The sequence below is a fragment of the Simochromis diagramma genome, unplaced genomic scaffold (genome assembly GCF_900408965.1).
Source record: "Simochromis diagramma unplaced genomic scaffold, fSimDia1.1 OVJJ01000449.1, whole genome shotgun sequence".
Lineage (NCBI taxonomy): Eukaryota > Metazoa > Chordata > Actinopteri > Cichliformes > Cichlidae > Simochromis > Simochromis diagramma.
The window spans coordinates 1908946-1927350 of record NW_024387274.1 but is presented as its reverse complement, the minus strand read 5'-3'; the positions used below and the strand labels follow the sequence as shown (position 1 = coordinate 1927350).

At 41.2% G+C, this 18405-nt stretch overlaps 1 protein-coding gene across 6 annotated transcripts in view; it reads right to left on the bottom strand.

Annotated features, from left to right (window-relative positions):
* Window positions 1–15156, bottom strand: part of gatad2b (GATA zinc finger domain containing 2B) — a 37374-nt gene extending 22218 nt beyond the window's left edge. For 5 of the 6 annotated variants that reach the window (XR_005691679.1, XM_040002644.1, XM_040002648.1 and 2 more), the window contains exons 1-2: window positions 15146–15156; window positions 14716–14820 (exon numbers count right to left, since the gene is read on the bottom strand). The gene's annotated coding sequence lies outside the window, so the exon portion shown is untranslated. Of the gene's footprint in view, window positions 1–14715; window positions 15026–15145 lie in introns of those variants that run through there. The other variant, XM_040002645.1, reaches the window with a different exon arrangement.
* Between the last annotated feature and the right edge of the window lie 3249 nt (window positions 15157–18405).

The following is an 18405-nucleotide window of genomic DNA, read 5'->3' as shown; positions in this document are numbered from 1 at the left end:
CTCATTGTCAGCATATTTACATGAAGTCATGGACTTTAACTATGTGCACTATATTGCCGAGAGTATTCAGCTCACCCATAAAAATCATTGAATTCAGGTGTTCCAATCCCATCCATGGACACAGGTGTATAAAATCCAGCACGTGGGCACAAAGTCTGCTTCTCCAAACACATTTCTGAAAGAGCGGGTCACTCTCTGCAGCTCAGGGTGCAGCACACACTTGTGCAACACGTCTAGTTGCTACTAAATACCGCACTGTCAACTGTTAGCTGTATCACAAAGTGGAAGTGAGTGGGAACGACAGCAACTTGCACACACAGTGGTAGGCTACAAAAAAGAAATCACAGAGTGGGATCAGCAGATGTTGAGGTGCATAGTGTGCAGAGGTCGCCAACTTTCTGCAGGCTTCATGTGGTCTTCAAATTAGCTTAAGAACAGTGAGAGCTTCATGACTGGGCAGCTACATCCAAGTCTTACAACTCCAAGTGCAATGCAAGCATCAGATGCAGTGGTGTAAAGCACGCCAGCACTGGACTCTGGTTCTGGTGGTTGTCAGGAGGACGGTACTCGTCTGCCTCCATTGAGCCAGGTGTAAAGTTTGCTGGAGTAGGGATCATGTTGTGGGGTTGTTTTTCAGGAGTTTTGCTCCCCTTAGCGCCACTTAAAGAAACTCTTAATGTTTGGACAATTTTATGCAACTTCCTGTTCCAGCATGGCTGTGCACCAGTGTACAAAGCAAGGTCCATAAAGACATGATGAGCAAGTCTGGTGTGGAAGAACTTTTTTGCACAATGACCTGACCTCAACCTAACAGCACAGCTTTGGGGTGAATTAGAGCAGGCCTTCTAATCCAACATCACCGTTTGACCTCAGTTCTGGAAGAATGACTAGCACACTCCTAAACCTCGTGGAAAACGTTCACAGAAGAGTCGAAGCTGTTATAGCTGCAAAGGGTGGGCCGACACAATATCAGACCCTATGGATTAAGAGTAGGACGTCACTCAAGTTGATGTGCATGTGAAGGTAGATGAGTGAATACTTTTGGCAATACAGTATATGTGGTGCCTGGCAAAACATTTGAGCCAACCCAAAGACAGCGGAATTTTAAGAGGCATAGAATAACATGTCATATTAGTGGATAATTTCAGTGACCCACTATTAGCAAGCACTTTGGTGACAGCGGGAAGGAAAAACTCCCTCTAAACAGGAAGAAACCTCCAGCAGAACCTCCGGGGAGGGGCGGCCATCTGTCATGGAGGTCAGAAGAAGTGGCAGGCCTATCTGCAATACTATCTACAGATGAACAGTATCTGAAAGTCATGTCCTCAAGAAACAGGGAAGAAAAGACTTGACACAGGACCCAAGACACGTATCTGACCCTTCAGTTTATCCATCTGTTCGCCAAACTTAATCCAAAATAGTTTCATTTCAGTGAAGGGTGGCTTTCAAGAAGTCATTCTTAAGCAAAGCAAATAGCACAGAGGTACACCAGATTACACAGAAACTCAGCCAGAAATCAGTGGTAGCAGGTTTTCTAAAGCGACAAATCCACATTTTTAATTTTTGGTTCAAATATTACAGAAGAGGTCAACAGAAAAGGCGTCTAAAGCCATTTGTAAAAATCAGTGGAGGCCGTCATGGTTTGAGTCATTTCAGCCAGTTGTGGTGGGATCTTGTCAAAATTAATGATATATTAATGCAGAAAAGTAATATCAGAATTTGATCAACCGTGCAAACCATGTGGAAAGAACCTGACTGGTAGCCGTGTCATTTTTCAGCAAAACTATGACACCAAATATATTGTCAATGCAGTAAAAGAAGACATAGTGTTACATCGTCTCCCTATCAGTCATGGAGTGACCTTCAAAAGGCAGCTAGGAGGAACAAAAGAGCAAACTTCCAAAGAAGAGCTTTGGGATGTCCTCCAAGACTAGAAAAACCAGGCTTTGCTGAAAAAGTGTTTAAAGCCAACACAACGGTTACGGGAACATCAGGTCCATGGCTGCACTGGCACACAGACACGTCTGCCCCGTTTAATGTTGAAAAATGAATTTGTGGCATTCAGTATCTGAGTTTAGAATAATCTACCTTCAAATTATGTTGAGCACTTTCATCAAACTATTTCAGGAGAGGAAGTGTGTGCCTGGGACCAGCAAAAACAACAAAACAACAGGAGTCTGTGAGTAAGAGATATCAAGAGATAGCAGGTAACCTTATCACCTTATTTTGGTTTAGAAATTCTGTTTGCAGCTGCTGTGGAAATTTTTATGTTTACCCACATTATCTCACCGAGTGGATTAGTTCATACTAAAAGTGAGGAAAAGCAAAGTCCAAATGAAAGTGAAGGAGAGCGTAACACAAAGGGTTTGTTGCGGACATGCTGATGGATGTTAGTAAGTTAAGTCTATTAGTAGCAGCCAGCCAGCCAACCTGGTGATGTCTGCACTCGCACAAGATGGCTCTGCACATGCTCTGAAAACTTTAAGCTCTTTTAAAAAGTCCTACAATGAGGCTGCAAAAGGTTCACCTGCAACTAGACAGAAACAGTATTTAAGCAACTGTACCTCATCAACAATGACACCACGTCACAAGACAGCCCACCTCAGACAACCGAACAGTGTGTCGTCGTTTTTTGGCACCACCTGAGAGATTCTTATGTACTGGGTTTTTTGCATCCCATGGTACTGAAAGTTTTGAGCATTTTCTAAGCATATCAGGTATCAGACATCAGGTTTGAAAACCTAGTACTCTAACCACCCCACAGGACTGTGCAGGTTAGCTAAACTCTGCAAAATAATTTCCAAATTAATTATTTGGAAACATGACTGCTCCTAAAACACACAAAAATACTTCATTCATTTGAATCTGCCCTAGTAACCTCGTGCTTTACTTTGACAGAATTTTCATTTTCTCAAATTTTTATATTTCGATAATTTCGATATTTCCTATAAAATATTTTGCTATTTTATCCACAAAACAAATGTTATATAGAAGGCAAAAGAGGCTTCTGTACTACATGCTATGGTAAGTATTAATAAAGCATCACAATCTAAGTTTCTGAAGAAGTCACTTGGATGATGACGAAACATTTCTCTGAAAACGCCGCGTCCAGACGAACAGAATCAACTTTTTGGGATTTCATTATGTCGCACAGAAACACCAACTCACATCTGCACTTGTATCCCATTATCCACTGTTCGGTATGTTCCTTTATTTTTCATGAAATAAGATAAATGACAAATAATAAAAAATAAATAAATTTTAAAAAATAAAAAAAAATTGTGCTGTCGGCGTTAATCTCGTTAAAATGACGTTAACGCCATAACCGCATTAACGTGGCACATCTCAGCCAATCTTAGCGAGTTACCGCGGATTGCCCCGTGTGTGGGGCTGCCCGGCGTCAACATGTTAGCGCGGTTAGCTCGTTAACGCATTGACACGTGCAGCCCTGCGATCTGCGCTAACTCACTTTTTTTTTGTAAAAAACTTCCTACATAAAAAAAAAAAAAAAAAAGACATCTTGTAACAGGTTCTAATTAAAGTTGTTACAAAGTAGTGATGTGCGACACCACTGATTTCCATTCCGACCTGACACAAAGAAAAATTCAGGCTACTATTGACGATATTGATCTGATACTTTGTATAAAAAGTTAATGCGCTTGGAAAATCTAAAGCAGCGTGCACTACCTGTTATAAGTTTGGACCCATCTTCTCATTTTTCTTTATTTCCATGACTATTTATATCGTACATTTTCACTAAAGGCATCAAATCTATGAACGAACACATACGGAGTTACGTGGTAAACAAAAAATTGTGTGAAAAACTCAAAACATGTTTGATATTTTTATTTCTTCAAAACAGCCTCCCTTTGCTTTGCTGACAGTGAAACCTTGACCTTCTCTCAACGAGCTTCGTGATGCATGCGTAGATATTACACAGTGTACTGCAAGGACGCTGTCTCATTAAAGCCTAATCATTCAAATAATCCACTTTAACTGATCTACTCAACAGCCTTACCAACTGAACTGACACACATATTACTCCAAGTTAAACTCATACAGCTATTTATCGTAACACGTTTTATTAACGTAGATTTGAACAAATGGGATTCCGCAGTTTTAAGCATGCAGGGAATTCCAGTTGTTTAAACATTGACACAAAAATGTAAACCTAGCCATGAGTCGCTTTCCGAAGCAGCAGTGCTACACGTCGCAAACAGCTCCACATCTTCTCTCAGTTCCTGGACAGTGCCTGCAGCACCAAAGGACTGTGTCGCTGTAGCAGCAACTGTTCCTCTCCTCCTCATCATCATATTGAGTGTTATGATTTACTTTTGTTTGTGTTTGACAAGGTTTGTGTTCTTGCCACATGCATCGCAAACCGCGTCCTGGCTCCGTCTATGATCAGCTGTTATTGTCAACAAAACGAGCGAGGACACGAGCCGTGATGCATTTCTGCAGCCGTATTTCACATATCACTGTGACAGGCGGAAGAACAAGTAGATCCCACCAATCATTTACACGCTCCCAGTAACACAGTGTTCTTGTTAATGATAACCTACAGAAATTACTAATATATTAATATTTTAATATGACAATCGATTCCAGAACATAAGTGAAACAGGAGGAATCAATATTTTATAATTAGAAAGATTTCTAGAATGATTTGGCATTTTGTAGTAACCTTCACTTTCCCATAATTATTTTTTGAAAAATTCTGATTGTTGATATGAGAGTATATTCTAATAGTAGTGAAATTGTCGATTTCACAATAGATTTCAAGCATCTTTAGAATTCTCTTCAATTTGCTTCACTCTCTTCTGAATATACGATTCTTTATGCCTCAAACAGATTTGTTAATTTCACCAAACCAGTTAACCGCTCATCTAGTTGGTCTCATATCTTTCTGTTGCACAGGCTAAAATAAATGCACTACACTGCTTCAAAGTACAGTGCGTCCTAACAGCAGGACACTGTTCCACTTGTCATGCTACAGCCTTATTCCAAAATGGATCAAATTCATTTTTCACTTTAAATTCTACACACAATGCCTCACAGTGGCAAAGTGAAAATAGTTTTTGAAATCCACATATTACAAAATAATAAACTAAAATATAACATACGGCTTTGTCATGACACTCAAAATTGAAGTACAGGTGCATCCTACTGACTTTCTCTCACATGTTTCAACAACTTGATTGAAGTCATCCTGTGACAGATTCAGTTGATTGGACATGATTTGGAAAGGCACACACATACCTGTTTATGTAAGGTCCCATAGCCGCCACCATATCATCACATTATTCTCCTGAAGGACAATAAAGCCGCATACACGCTGATACAGAGAGACAACTCAAAACTGGAAGCAAAGACTTGGCTGAGTGGTTTTTGTTTTGTTTTGTCTTCCACAAAGTCTCAAGTTTTCATGTGTCTGTATATCTCTGATCGCCTGCACTAGAATATCATCAAAATGGTGGTAAAAACCAACACAATCATACATTTGTGTCCTCAACCTAGCTGTGGGACAACGCACCTGGTTTTAAAACTTAAGATGTGCACAACCAACCAAAGCACAACAAATACGGCGGCATTAGGAAGGTGACGGAGAACCCAAGGTTCACTCTGACAGAGCTCCAGCATTGCTCTGTAGAGGAAAGACAACCATTTCTGCACCACTTCACCAATCAGGCCTGTGTGGTAGAGAGGCCAGACGGAAGCTACTCCTCAGTAAACACCTGCCGGGAGTTTGCCAAAAGGCACCTAAAAGGCTCTCAGACCATGAGAAACAAAACTGTCTAGTCGGCTAAAACAAAGGTTTAACTCTTTGGTCTGAATGTAGCGCTGACACCAGGCTCCTGGCCACTACCATCCCTACAGCGAAGCATGGTTGTGGCAGCATCCTGCTGCAGGCATATTTCAGAGTTGAAAGAAAGACGAATGCAGCAATGTAGAGACATCCTTGATGATAACCTGCTTCAAAGCACTCTGGACCTCCGACTGGGATGAACAGGCCCACGACCATAAGGTGCTAGACACACAGAGAGAAAGCACTGATGTTACTCATCCAGCTCAAAGTTACTCACCTAGTGGCGAGGGCTACTGAGTAAGCTATGCTGATTATGAAATGATCAGGGGTGGAGCCACACAGATACACCACCTCAACCTGCTGAAAGCACAGAGAGGCAGAGCCCATTTCTCTGGTGAGAAGACTGAAGAAGACATTAGCTATGGCTTGAAATTCCAAATTCATTGCCACCTCACTCTGCTGTGATAACCATCTGACACAAGCCCAGAAATCTGATTTTGCTGCATTCCAAAATCACTTTGAGGATGTGTTCCCCTCCGCCCAGTCCCACCACACTTACACTGCACCACTTTGAAACTCGCCCATGTCTGATGGTGCGTTCACGGCTCTGTAGGTTACCTGAACACAAAAGGCAAATGGTTCAGAGGTAACTGGCTGCTCACATTGACAGCTCACTTTTTCACTGGACTTAAGGGAATCTGCTGGTAGTCTGGTTGTCTCCAGAAGGAAAAGATGGTGCTCTCTACTCTGTATGGTTTTGCCAATTCGTCACCCTTCCTGTCAGCTTGAAAGCTCCATCACTTTCCAATGCCTTTACATGATTTCAGCATTTGCACTGACCTCTGGCTGAAATCTCTGATGGCGGCAGAGCTCGTGGCCAACACGGAGAAGTGGGTGTTTGGACGGAGGGAGGTACCTGCTATCTCGTTATCAGTATCTAGGGTACTAAGACCAAACAAAAGGTAAGCTGGCTTTTACATGTGGTTGGTTACTAGCTCAGGTTTACTAGCTCAGAGCTGTGTTCGCAGTGTCTGACTGAAACAGGCTCTCTGTGGGGAACACCTGCTTCACACTCCGAACTGTTTTTGTTCTGCAGACTGATGCCTCAAGCATGAGGCCTGTTTTGTCCCTGCAGGTAAAGGGGGTCGACCCCACCAGTGGGTTACTCGAGACAAAAGCTATCAAAGTGTGCGACCAGACTGCTCATCCTTTCCCACTTTCCATCACAAAAAAAGAGGCCATGCCTGGATCAATCACTGGCATCGCTCCTTAAGACCATTTAAATACAAGAATCTGTAGGCCAGGGGTGCAGACGGCTTTGGCCAATTTCCTGTCTTGTTCATGGGGGGAGGAGTAGGCTAGGCCACAGAATGGAGGTACGTGGTCGCAGGGTGTGGTTTGTGGTTTATGGCTCAATTACAGGGAACGGGGTGGTGTGTTCAATGGCAGTGCCAGGGGAAACTGGCTGGCACATATGCCAGCAAACATATAATTATGTCTCTCTGATTTCACACAGTAGCACGCTGGGATCAAGGTGTGTGCAGCAGGAGTCTAGTGCTGCCAGCTGTGAAGGTGTAGCCTGTGAAGGTGTAGCAGTGAGCTCGAGCTGACTGGACAACATAGTGCAAATCATTGGAAAGTGCAAATTTGGTGGTGAATAAAGAAATTTGCAGCGACCAAGAAACGCTGTGTTAATGGTACATGTGTTGGGGTTCCCACAGATGTGCTACAGCTTTTTTTTAAACATTTACATTTTTACATAAGTTGTGTTCCCAAATTGCCCGTCCCCCAGGTACTGTTTAGGAAATCTAACAAGTCCTCTCACTTCTCCTCTAGTCACATAAATTACAGTAAGTTATACTTTTTCTGGAGTGAAATCATCGACCAGGTTCAGTAAATATCACACACTGATCAGCCTCTTTCTTCATGGTTCATTAATGTGGAAAAACATAACATGTCCACTCTGCTACGTTTATTTATTTATATTTAATCTTGATCATATGGTTGATAAAATACTAAAAAAGATTTTTGTCGTCTGCATGTGTTAGCCGGTTGTGCTTCACATGAGTAGAAATGGCTGAGAAAACATCATCCCTGTTACTGTCAGGGTTTTGTGGACACTTGTCCCAAAAATGCCATGCAGGGACTCTTTCCATGACGAAGGTGGCAAAGAAAAGCTTTTTTTTTTTTTTTTTTTTTTAAAATCACATTTAAATGATATTATTTTGAAATAGAATAAACTGCCATGGTTTTATTTAAAAAAGAAAGAAAGAAAAATCATGGTATGCTTTATATACCAAGAGTTCTCAAGCTGTTGACTTTATTAAAATGAGCAAGCACTTTGTACAGAAATTGATGTTGACATGAGACTTTTATTAAGTAAAACAAAAGGATACATTAAATTAAATCAGTGAAATGGTAAAACCAATGTGAAACCAGGAAAACGTTAACTTCTCATAAAAATGTCTATTTTATTTAAAAGTTCGCTCTTGGCACAAACCCAAAAGTTAATACGGGTGTAGCCGTGAAATAATATTAAATCTGCATCCTGATGGGTTTCATATATTTACAGGGTGGGGCGAGCTTTCAGCCGTGGTACATCCTGTCCTATTGCTCCTCTGTCCACCCTGGTACGTCTGTTTTTGTGACTATAGAGAAAATGGACAATTCTTAATGCATATTATAATTTTATACGTATTTTAAGAGTTATAAGAGACTGTTAGTTATTATCCTTGTTAATCAAATCAAGTTTTAAATATTGCTTAAAGGTGCAGCACTTCGCACCATGTATTACACTGAAACATAATAAGGCTGATTCATCGAGTAATCTGATTATAAAAACTCCTCGACACAAACTTTGCTTCGACATTTCTTTTAATCCACGGCTCTGTGGCGCACGGTTGTCACGCGAGTGCTTCACCTGCATTTATAACTAAAAACAGACCTGGAATAGAAACGTATTGAGGAGCAGCATGTGAATAAAGAGTCTGACAAAGTTACGCCTACGCCGCCCGCATTTTAAAACATAAACTATGATAACAAAGCGAATACGATGCTGTCGTAGTTGAACATGGAGCCAGGAAAAGGCTAGTGGGAGTCCTTCATCAAACCACCTGACCAACAAACTGTAGGTGCTCGTCCACCACCGTTTGCTTTACACAACAAAACATCTGCAGCAAGCATCCAGAGGTTGCTTTAAACTTAGCCTGATACGATGTTTAAATGACAGCTCCAGGCTGACAGCACTTAAACTGAAACAGGATGTTTCAGTTATTTCTTTATTTCTTTATTAAGTTGAGCTGCTGTGTTGTACATAGTGCTGATGTGGGACAGTTTCCAATGTTGCTTTATTATTGTACTAGGTATGACTGTGCAAGACAATAAAGAGTTATCTTATCTTACAGCTGATCTAAACATTAGGAGCACATGCCTTTGAAATGGTAAAATAAATGGCCTGTATTTGTGTAGCGCTTTTCTAGTCCCTAAGGACCCCAAAGCGCTTTACACAACCTGTCATCCACCCATTCACACACTGGTGATGGCAGCTACATTGTAGCCACATTGAAAGGCCAAATCTGTGCAAAAATGTGGATTCATTCTCATTTTCTGTCAGGTAGTCACACTGTCATGACGTTCTGATGGCAAAAGCAAACAAACTTTCCTTTTTGAATGTGGTCGGGTTGTTGAACTGCATAAGCAGCACGCCATCGCTGCTGAGGTGGGACGGCTGAGGTTCAGGGGCGTCCAGATGTTGCAGAGAGCATCCCTCATGACTGAAGGCCCATGACTCACTGGTAACGACGGGGATTTTCAACAGGACCACGTTACAGTACACAATGCCTGCAGGACGAGGGATCTCTTCCATCACTCATATTAACATTATTATTAATGTTAATTACCATCTCCACCATCATGTCTTGGTTTAGGGTTAAGCATTAACCAACCAAACATGAACACACACCGAATCTACCTCAGGAAATAAAACAGAACTCTTTTTATCCCCGTTAACATCAGAAAGCCTCCAAGAAGACAAAGCAAAGATACTTTTTTGTGCCTTAGTTTAGATCACATACATAGCTTTATTTATTTGATTTTTCATTTGAATTTTTTATCTTTAATTTAATTAAAATTACTTGATTAATCAGTGGAATATTCAACAGAATACTCGATTGTTAGAATAACCGATGCAGCCCTAAAACACACGATACCCGAGGTAGTGCTGGTTTCTTCCATGCTGACATACACAGTGGAAATGGTTGCACCTTTCATGCTTGGTTATATACAAGTACCCCTCTGGCACCAAGTAGATGCACCTATAGCATAAATCTGAAAATCCCAGGTGATTTTCAGAAAATTGACCTCTGACCTTGACGACAAAGTCATCGGGATTCAAACTTGTCTGAGATTTTTAGTAGCGTAACGTATGGTATGATTTTTTTTTTTAAAAATCTTATGTTGCCATGTTTTTGTTTTTTTAGATTTTAGAAAAACTTGACCTCTAAGCTTGATTGTGACCATTGATCTAAGATTTTTAGTACATGCGCTTTGGTCTGACTTTGAATATCCAATGTGATTTCCTTCATAAGAGTCGCACACAAGATTCTCAGAACACTTGACTTGTGACACTGAAACTCATCTGAAATTTCTAGTAGACGCACATCTGGTATCAAATTAAAAATCATACGATGACAGATTCCCGAGTGACTGCATCCACAAACTTTGTACAGTGATGTACATGACGAATGAAAAACATCACCGAACCAAATGTTTATGCTGTTGTCTTCCTTGTGCACAGCCATACGTTCCCAATGTGTCTTTACAACCGCTCAGGTTTTGTTTCATCTGGTCACATCCCGCTCTCACTTTTTGCAGTGTAGCCCGGGGCAGTCGCTGCAGATGAGCTGGAGGCACAGATCTGCGAGTAGGTCTTTCTCTATGGGCGTGTCACTGATAGATTAGTGTGGGAGCATAGGGATTCCCAGACTGCACAGAGGGCCACCACTGCAACAGTTCTGTTGTAACTTTATTGCAGTTTATTGTTTGATAAATCACTTACAAAATAACCAAAATGCTGTTAGGTGTTAGTCACATGTTTAGTGAGAGCTGTTAATTATAGATTTAATTTTCTGCTAAAGGGGAGCATTTAACAGGTATTTTCATTAGAAAACTGCGTTTCCCAGAATCCTTTGTGGTAGACGAAAGTTACTCTGGGTTTTTTTTTTAGCTAGCAAGAAGAAAGTTTTCGGGAAGCCATTATATGTTGCTCTGACGTCGAGCAGTTTATTTGTTGTACATTCCCCCTTTTGAAGCCTTATATAAAGACTATCGTTTCTACAACTGATTTCGATCCATTTTTTTGGCTAAGTGGATTCGCCACAACAAGTTCTTTGGAAACCTTCTTGTTTTTAAGTTTGAGCCTGACTGATTCCCCCCCCCCCATCAGCCATTCCCTCTGAAGAACACATGAGCATATTCCACATCTATCGAGTATACTGACTATATGGACAGCCGTGTGCATAGTCAAGCCATAAAAAAGTAAATCCTTTCACTGTGGGAACAGGTGTTTTCCTGCTCTGGGGAGATTGTTTATACAACATCCATAATTGATTAGAGAGAGAGATGGAAAAATATGAAAAAAATAAATCTTTTAAATATCAGACTGTTGTCACAGACGGGTGGAAATTATAGATTTTCTCCACTTTTTGAATCGGCCACTCAAACTTTTCACCAGCCATTATTTTTCTATTTTGTGTGTAACATTTGAATGATGCATTTCACCTCCTTATGGCCTTTAGACAATCCGAAGTCCTTCATGGCCTCTAATTCCGAGTATTTTGTGCTAACAATAAAGCTATCAGTCTTGCTGCTGGAAGGCGTGTGCTGCCGACAGTTGGAACAAAACATTGACTGGCTGCTCTCATCAAAAGCGAGCCAGTCGCGTAACTCGCCGTTGTCACTTCTTTTCCATTTTTCGTTAAAAACTGCCGTTTAACGTCCCATCGTAACACCTCTTGAGGAGTGTTTTTGTTTCTGCCACCTGCTTAGCTCCACAAATGTAACACCACATTGCTAAACTGCTCGAATTTTCCCTCCTCTTTCAAAAGCCCCTTTTCCATTAGTACCTCCTCGGATCGACTCGCCACGGATCACCAAGACTCGGATCGACTGGTGTTCCATTGTAAACCAGTACTACCAAACCCACGTGGTTGTCACCATTGCAATGTGTTTGAGCATCCCGCGACGTCCAGGCGACGATATACCTGCTGCTCCATCTGTGGCTTTTCATCACTCGTGAACCACAGCGTTGTTTGTTTGGAGCCATTTCCCTCATTGCCTGGTTTCAAAGATGGCAGTTTTAACTTTCGTGAACAAGACGTGCCCGTGACTCGTCAAGTGACGCTACTGACCAGCCAATCTGTCGACGACACATTTTAGTACCTGCTCGGATCGCATAACGGCATTTAGAGCAGACTAGCAGCAACACATCCACATTGCTGCCCACGACAGGTCAGAACTGCAAATTAAACGTAGTTTTTTTTGTTCAAACTTAAATCCGCCATGGTGGCTTCTGCATTGTTCAAATTTACCACGACTTCATAAACTTACCCGCATTTGGCCAGTGGCGGGTGCTAATTTCCACCCCTGGTCACAGATCATAATAAGAAATTTCCAAGAATATACTTGGACATTCTTTAATATTACAGTCCTAGGTTTTCAAGAACAGATCAAAAAATGTATTAACCTCATCACACCACATACGCCACTGGGAAGCATGGAAAACCGCATGTATATGAAAGTTCAGAAACATACCTGTATCTAATACACAAAAGCGTCCAAAGTCAGGATATTATTCTGAACAGCCATGTCTCTCTACGGGCTGTTACTGAGACATGTACCACAGCCTTTTATTAAACTAGTACCACTTCCAGACTCATCAGTACCAAAGTATTGTTAAGTGTCTGGACAAACTGTTATTTAAGCAATGTTAATGTATTCTTACAGAGCTCATGTTTCCTTCTTTTCAGCTGAAACAAAGGAGCTTTAAACCTGCTGGTCTTCAGCGCAGCCTTCTGACTCCAACGCTGATGGTATTTGTAAAATAGTTACTTACCTGGGAAAAAACAAGTCTATCTTATTGGATTGTTTCAAGTTTTTTTTTTTTATCATAACTTCTTAAAGAGGTATGAAATGGAAATTGAATGATTTCTGTCTCATATAGAATCCTTTATAGGCTGGATAAATGCTCACTTTATAACTAACCATTACTGACACAATAACCATGTTTTTTAAAGCATCACTCACTTTTCCATCTACTATTTTTTAAACCACCGTCCTCGACTTTTACTGCAAGGTTGGCATCAAATTTAAAATGTGCAACATTTCTTAGTTTCGACATTTCAAATGCTTTCTTTGTTCCATTTTTAGTTGAGACAATACATTACTTACAAACCATCACATTGTTTTTGTTTACTTTTTCCACACTGTCACACCTTTCTAAAAATCAAGGAGGTACACTACTACAAAAATGTAAAAAGCTTTCACTGTGGCAGCGAGGATGTGTATCCTGCTATGGCTGCCAGGAGATTCAAGAAAAAGGACGAGTAAAAAAACTCCACAGCTGAGATTACACTACTACTCAACAGCAGGGACCTTTCATTCATACAACCCCACAATCACCAAGTGTGTGGAAGGCTGAATGTTTTAGGTCTGGAAACGTTTACCCTAACATTCAAAGGCTCGGGCGTTGCTTTAATGCCACACTGTCACAAATTTGTCATAAAGAAGAGAAAAGTGACAAAACAATGAGAGCTTTTATTCCCACAGTTTTCCTGTGGCAAAGATCTGAGTTGTACAGTCAATCCTGTATGAAGATGAAGTTAAAATGGCTAGCTCCTGTTGACAAACCTCTTATAGGAGAGGAAGGCACAGATATCCGTCTCCATTTCACCTCAAAGATAACTGTACTGTATTATCCTATGTAGCGCAACTGAAAGAAGTCAATGTAAATATCAGCATGTGACTGCCTGAAATCCCGAGCAAGCAGCAGCAGCAGCAGCAGAGAGGCTGAAGAGGCACCAATTTGTCTGAAATGAGCTTGTGTGCACCAAAGAATAATAGCAGCACACATTAAATATTGATTCCAGTTTGGTGTCTAACGTCATCTCGACATCCACCTCCGTTAATCCGCCGATCAGGAAACAATCAACCGTCTGGCCCGAGTAAAGCCTTGCCCTTACAGTAAAATGTTGGTTATGCTGACAGGCGCCAGGCAGCCATTTAGGTGCATATGGAGTCAGTTGAGTCTCTACGTAAATGGCTGATGCATTTCGAATTTTTCTTCCTAATTGCTGAGAGCCATCAGCACCCCCGGCCTCCTCCTAGCGCCTTTTAATCCGCCACTTTATATAGCCTTGCTTCAATAAAACCGTCTCACGACCTCGTCTCATTCCACTGTTCTCTCAAGAAGCTTGTACTAGTACCTGAAAGACCGTGTTTCTTTATCGAGTCTGAGTTAACCCCTAGAGACTCTGGATGAAACAATGAAACGGATTGGAGGCACTCCGACCAACGTTTCCATCAGAATGTAATTACAACACGTCCGTTAGCAGCTCGGCGCTTATCAAAACAAAAAAGCCACACACGATAAAAAAAGATCCATAAGTGTTTGTGTTGCGACTAGAGGCCTTTAAATGTAAAGTAACAGTTGCAGGCGGCATTGCTGGTCGCCAACATGTCAGCATGCATCAATAAATAGCGAAGCAAAGGCGCTCCATTGTCTGACAGCGTATCAGCGTATCCGCTAACAGGAAAACGACACAATAACCGTCCGGCTGCGACGTCAAATCCACAGTTGCCGTTTCAAAACATCCCTGACCAGAACCAGGCCCCGTACACATCCTCGGACTCACCTGTATCTCCTTTCGCCTCAGTGGGTAGCGTCTCCGGGTTCACGGTCCGGTCCTGACGCGTTGCAGCAGCCCCTCACCACCAGTCCCCGGCACCGGCAGGCAGCACTGAGAAGCTGATTGGGCCTCGATAGACACTCACCCTTTCGGTGCATCCAGACAGCCAGCTAATTGGTCAGACGCTCTCTCCGTGAAGTCCAGACAGCGCAATGAATGGCTGTTCGTTTCCACAGAAGACCCAGACAGACAGCTGATTGGTCGTTTATTTCCGCGGCGGAGACAGAGTGCGACTTGATTGGATGGTAGTAGTGTTGTTGTCTGTGTCTATATGGAGAGCCATGTTACCTCAAACGAGACGAAAAAAACAGTGTTTGGTTGTATTCACTGAACTAAACCGGATCATTTATGGTGCTCCAAATAATTTTTACCCAACGACGTCTGAACGACCAAAAACAACAGCTACATTTTCCGAGGAGAATTTTAGTGACTTCTTGTTACACCCGTTTCCTAACGGGTATTCTGTCCTTACATGCATGACAAAGACCCAAGGGAGGACAAATGTAGCTCGGACAGCATTGGATGGTTCAATGATAGGAAACGTCATTACTTCTATCCCAACTACTGCGCTGCAGAGCGGGTCTTTGTAGGCAGTAGTAGCAGGTTTATAGTGGGTGGTAGGCTGGTCAGGGGACGCTGCCCGCATGCCTTTAGGACTTGCAGAACATGGAATAATATACATGCTAAATAAAATGATTTTGTATAGCACTTATCTAGTATTATCAACTACTCAAAGCACTTTACACATACCTATATTCTGAAAATTCTGAAGCATCCAGCACTAGCCTATGTCACACTGACAAGATCAGGAAAATCATTTTACCATCCTTTACTGGATGATTTTGTCAATATCAATGGCTTAAAAATGTCATTTTTTGAGTGGAAATAACTTTGGTCACATCTTCATGTACAGTACATTTGTGCATAACTACCTACAACGGTAAATACACACATCAGCCACAACATTAAACAGTTAACGTGAAAAACACTGATAATCTCATTCCTCATTTTTCCTGGGAAACCTTCAGGTCTCAGCATCATGTAGATATCGCCTTAACATGAACACTCAACTAAACACTGTTGTAATCCTCCATGGCAACCTTACGGAAGAGGATTAGGGCCACCGAAAGAAAAAAAAGTGGGCAAAAGTCAGAATTCTGACTTTAATATCAGAATTCTGAGAGAAAATAATCCTGAGGAAAAAGTCAGAATTCTGACTTTTTCCTCAGGATTCTGTAAAAGAAGAAAAAAACGACCTGCCCACTTTTTTACCTGTGGCCCTAATCCTCTTCTATACAACCTTCCTCAAGTAGGACAACGCACCCATTTACTCAGTAATAACTAGGAGCGGCTCGAGGAACACATTGTCAGGGTCCATGCAGGTCGTGAAAAAGTATTACAACTATAGTTAAGTAAATATCTACTGTATTAACACAAATAATTTATTATTAGTTGAAAACTATTCCTTGCATATAATATGCACACAATAAGGAATAAAACACATCTCAACCCACATGAAGCTGATACTAATACTAGTATTAATTACTAATGTGAAAGGGCTGCTGAGCCTGTCTGTTTTATTAGACGTCAGAGCTGCCGTCCACTCCCGTCATGGTTGCAGCTTTCATTGCTAAATTAATAAAAAGAGTTGCCTCCCACTACTCTCTCATCAGTTTATTGTCAAAGGCTAGTTTATACGCAAAGCCCCTTCACAGATCACCAGGAGAAAGCAGTAGGCATCTCAGGTTGCCCAGCTCCAGCCAAACAAGAGACGGACATGTCCTCAAAACGCAGAGAGCTGCAGTTTTCTATGAGATTAAAAGAAGTGCAGCTTTCAGCAACAATAGCTGACTGTGGCCACAAGATGGCAGTAATGTAAAGGATTGATGCACATGTTGACTGACAGGCCAGAAGCTTTTTGACAGTGTTGTCTGAGGTGAAAGGAGAGTGATCACTTTACTTTGGTAGTTTTAATTTCCTTGCTTTTCCCAATGGAATGGCACTGGAGCGTTGGTCTGACCTGCAAACTACCCAGATCAGAATAACTAACAATACTGTCAGTGCAGTAAGGCGGGTTGTTTCAGTGTTGTTTTTAATCTTAGCTACTTTTTTAAACTATTACTTGGAATGGCAAGATTGTTTTTGACATTAGCTGTTCATCTGTAGTGCATTCCTTCTCTTGCTATATCAATCACCTTTGTAATGTTGCTTTCAAAATAAAGGTTTTACTTCTTTGACTTTTGACAGTGTTGTGATTCAGCAAAAGCAGAAAAGACAGAAGACATGAATCAGTGGCTTTGGTGTAGTTTAGCCTGTAGCTACTTTTGGCTGCACTCTTGTCACCACAGCAGGTAACTCTGCATGTTTGATTGGCAGTTTTATTCCAATGCCCTTCCAGACATAACCCCAAAGGTGATGTGTATCTCCAGCTAGAACTGACTAAGTGACCTTTGCCGGACTTTGTGGACTTTCCACTAATTAATGTGCTACCCACATTAACCACATTAGTGTAGTGGGTAGCACTACAATAATTAATGATTCTGATTAAATTATAATTTGCATAAGAGGTAACCCAGATAATTGTTTTATGATCAATGATGGCAATAGAAGGGTTTTGATGTTAAATGAATGCACTGGTCATAATTTTCAAATCTGTTTGTGGATTTATTATAAGATTGCATTATTCTTCTTTTTAAAATCATGTGTGAAAGCGACAGTTACACTCTTTTGTCCATCCGGTATAGTGAAAATAACAAATAACAAAGTTTAAAGTTTTTACAGTGTACATTAAAATTTGAATCATATATATTTAATCTCTGTAATATTCTGAATATTTATAATTGAGTTATTTGCATATATTAGAGCTATTGCTTATATTTTGTAGCTTTGTAATATACTATATTATTTAATTGAGTTCAGTCTGTTACTGTTCACTGTAACCACATAATTTCCTTTCAAGATTAATAATGTATTGTTTTTCTGATTCACACACAGAGATGGATAGATAGATGGATAGGTAGGTATTGTATCCTTCAAGCTCAGCTTCTCTACCAGAGGCCTGAGATCTTGAGGTATGTATTATACTTGATATCATGTTAGGATTTTTTCCCCATCTTTACAAGTGTCAAATTTCTTCAGTATAATAATGCAACTGTTCACATGAAACAGAAGGAATCTGTTGGTTTTCAATGTGAATTTTTTTTGAATTGGCCAAACACTGCATCTTTAAAATCTGCAGGAACCTTTGGTGGTACAAATTGTACAGTCTTCAAGGCACTTTTGATGGAGTGCTGATGATGTGGGGTGGATGACTCTGTATGTACAAGGAGAGGCACATGTGTCACAGCCAGCGGGGCAAGCCGTGTGGAGTTTAATAAGGACCCAAAACGCAGGCACTGAGGGGAAGGAAAAGCGGAGGTAACATGGAAAATGACCAGCAGGGAGAACAGCATGGAGGAACAAGTCCACAGAAAACAAAATCAAAAACAAAATCAAAGTCTACAGAAAACACTGGAGCTCACAAATACAGTCCAAACACAGTTCAGGGGGTCGGCCTGGGGGCTGACAGCAAAGAAGTCCATACGGTTCTGCAGGCCGACCAGGAGGTCGGTAGCACAGGAGCCAAGGGGAAAACAG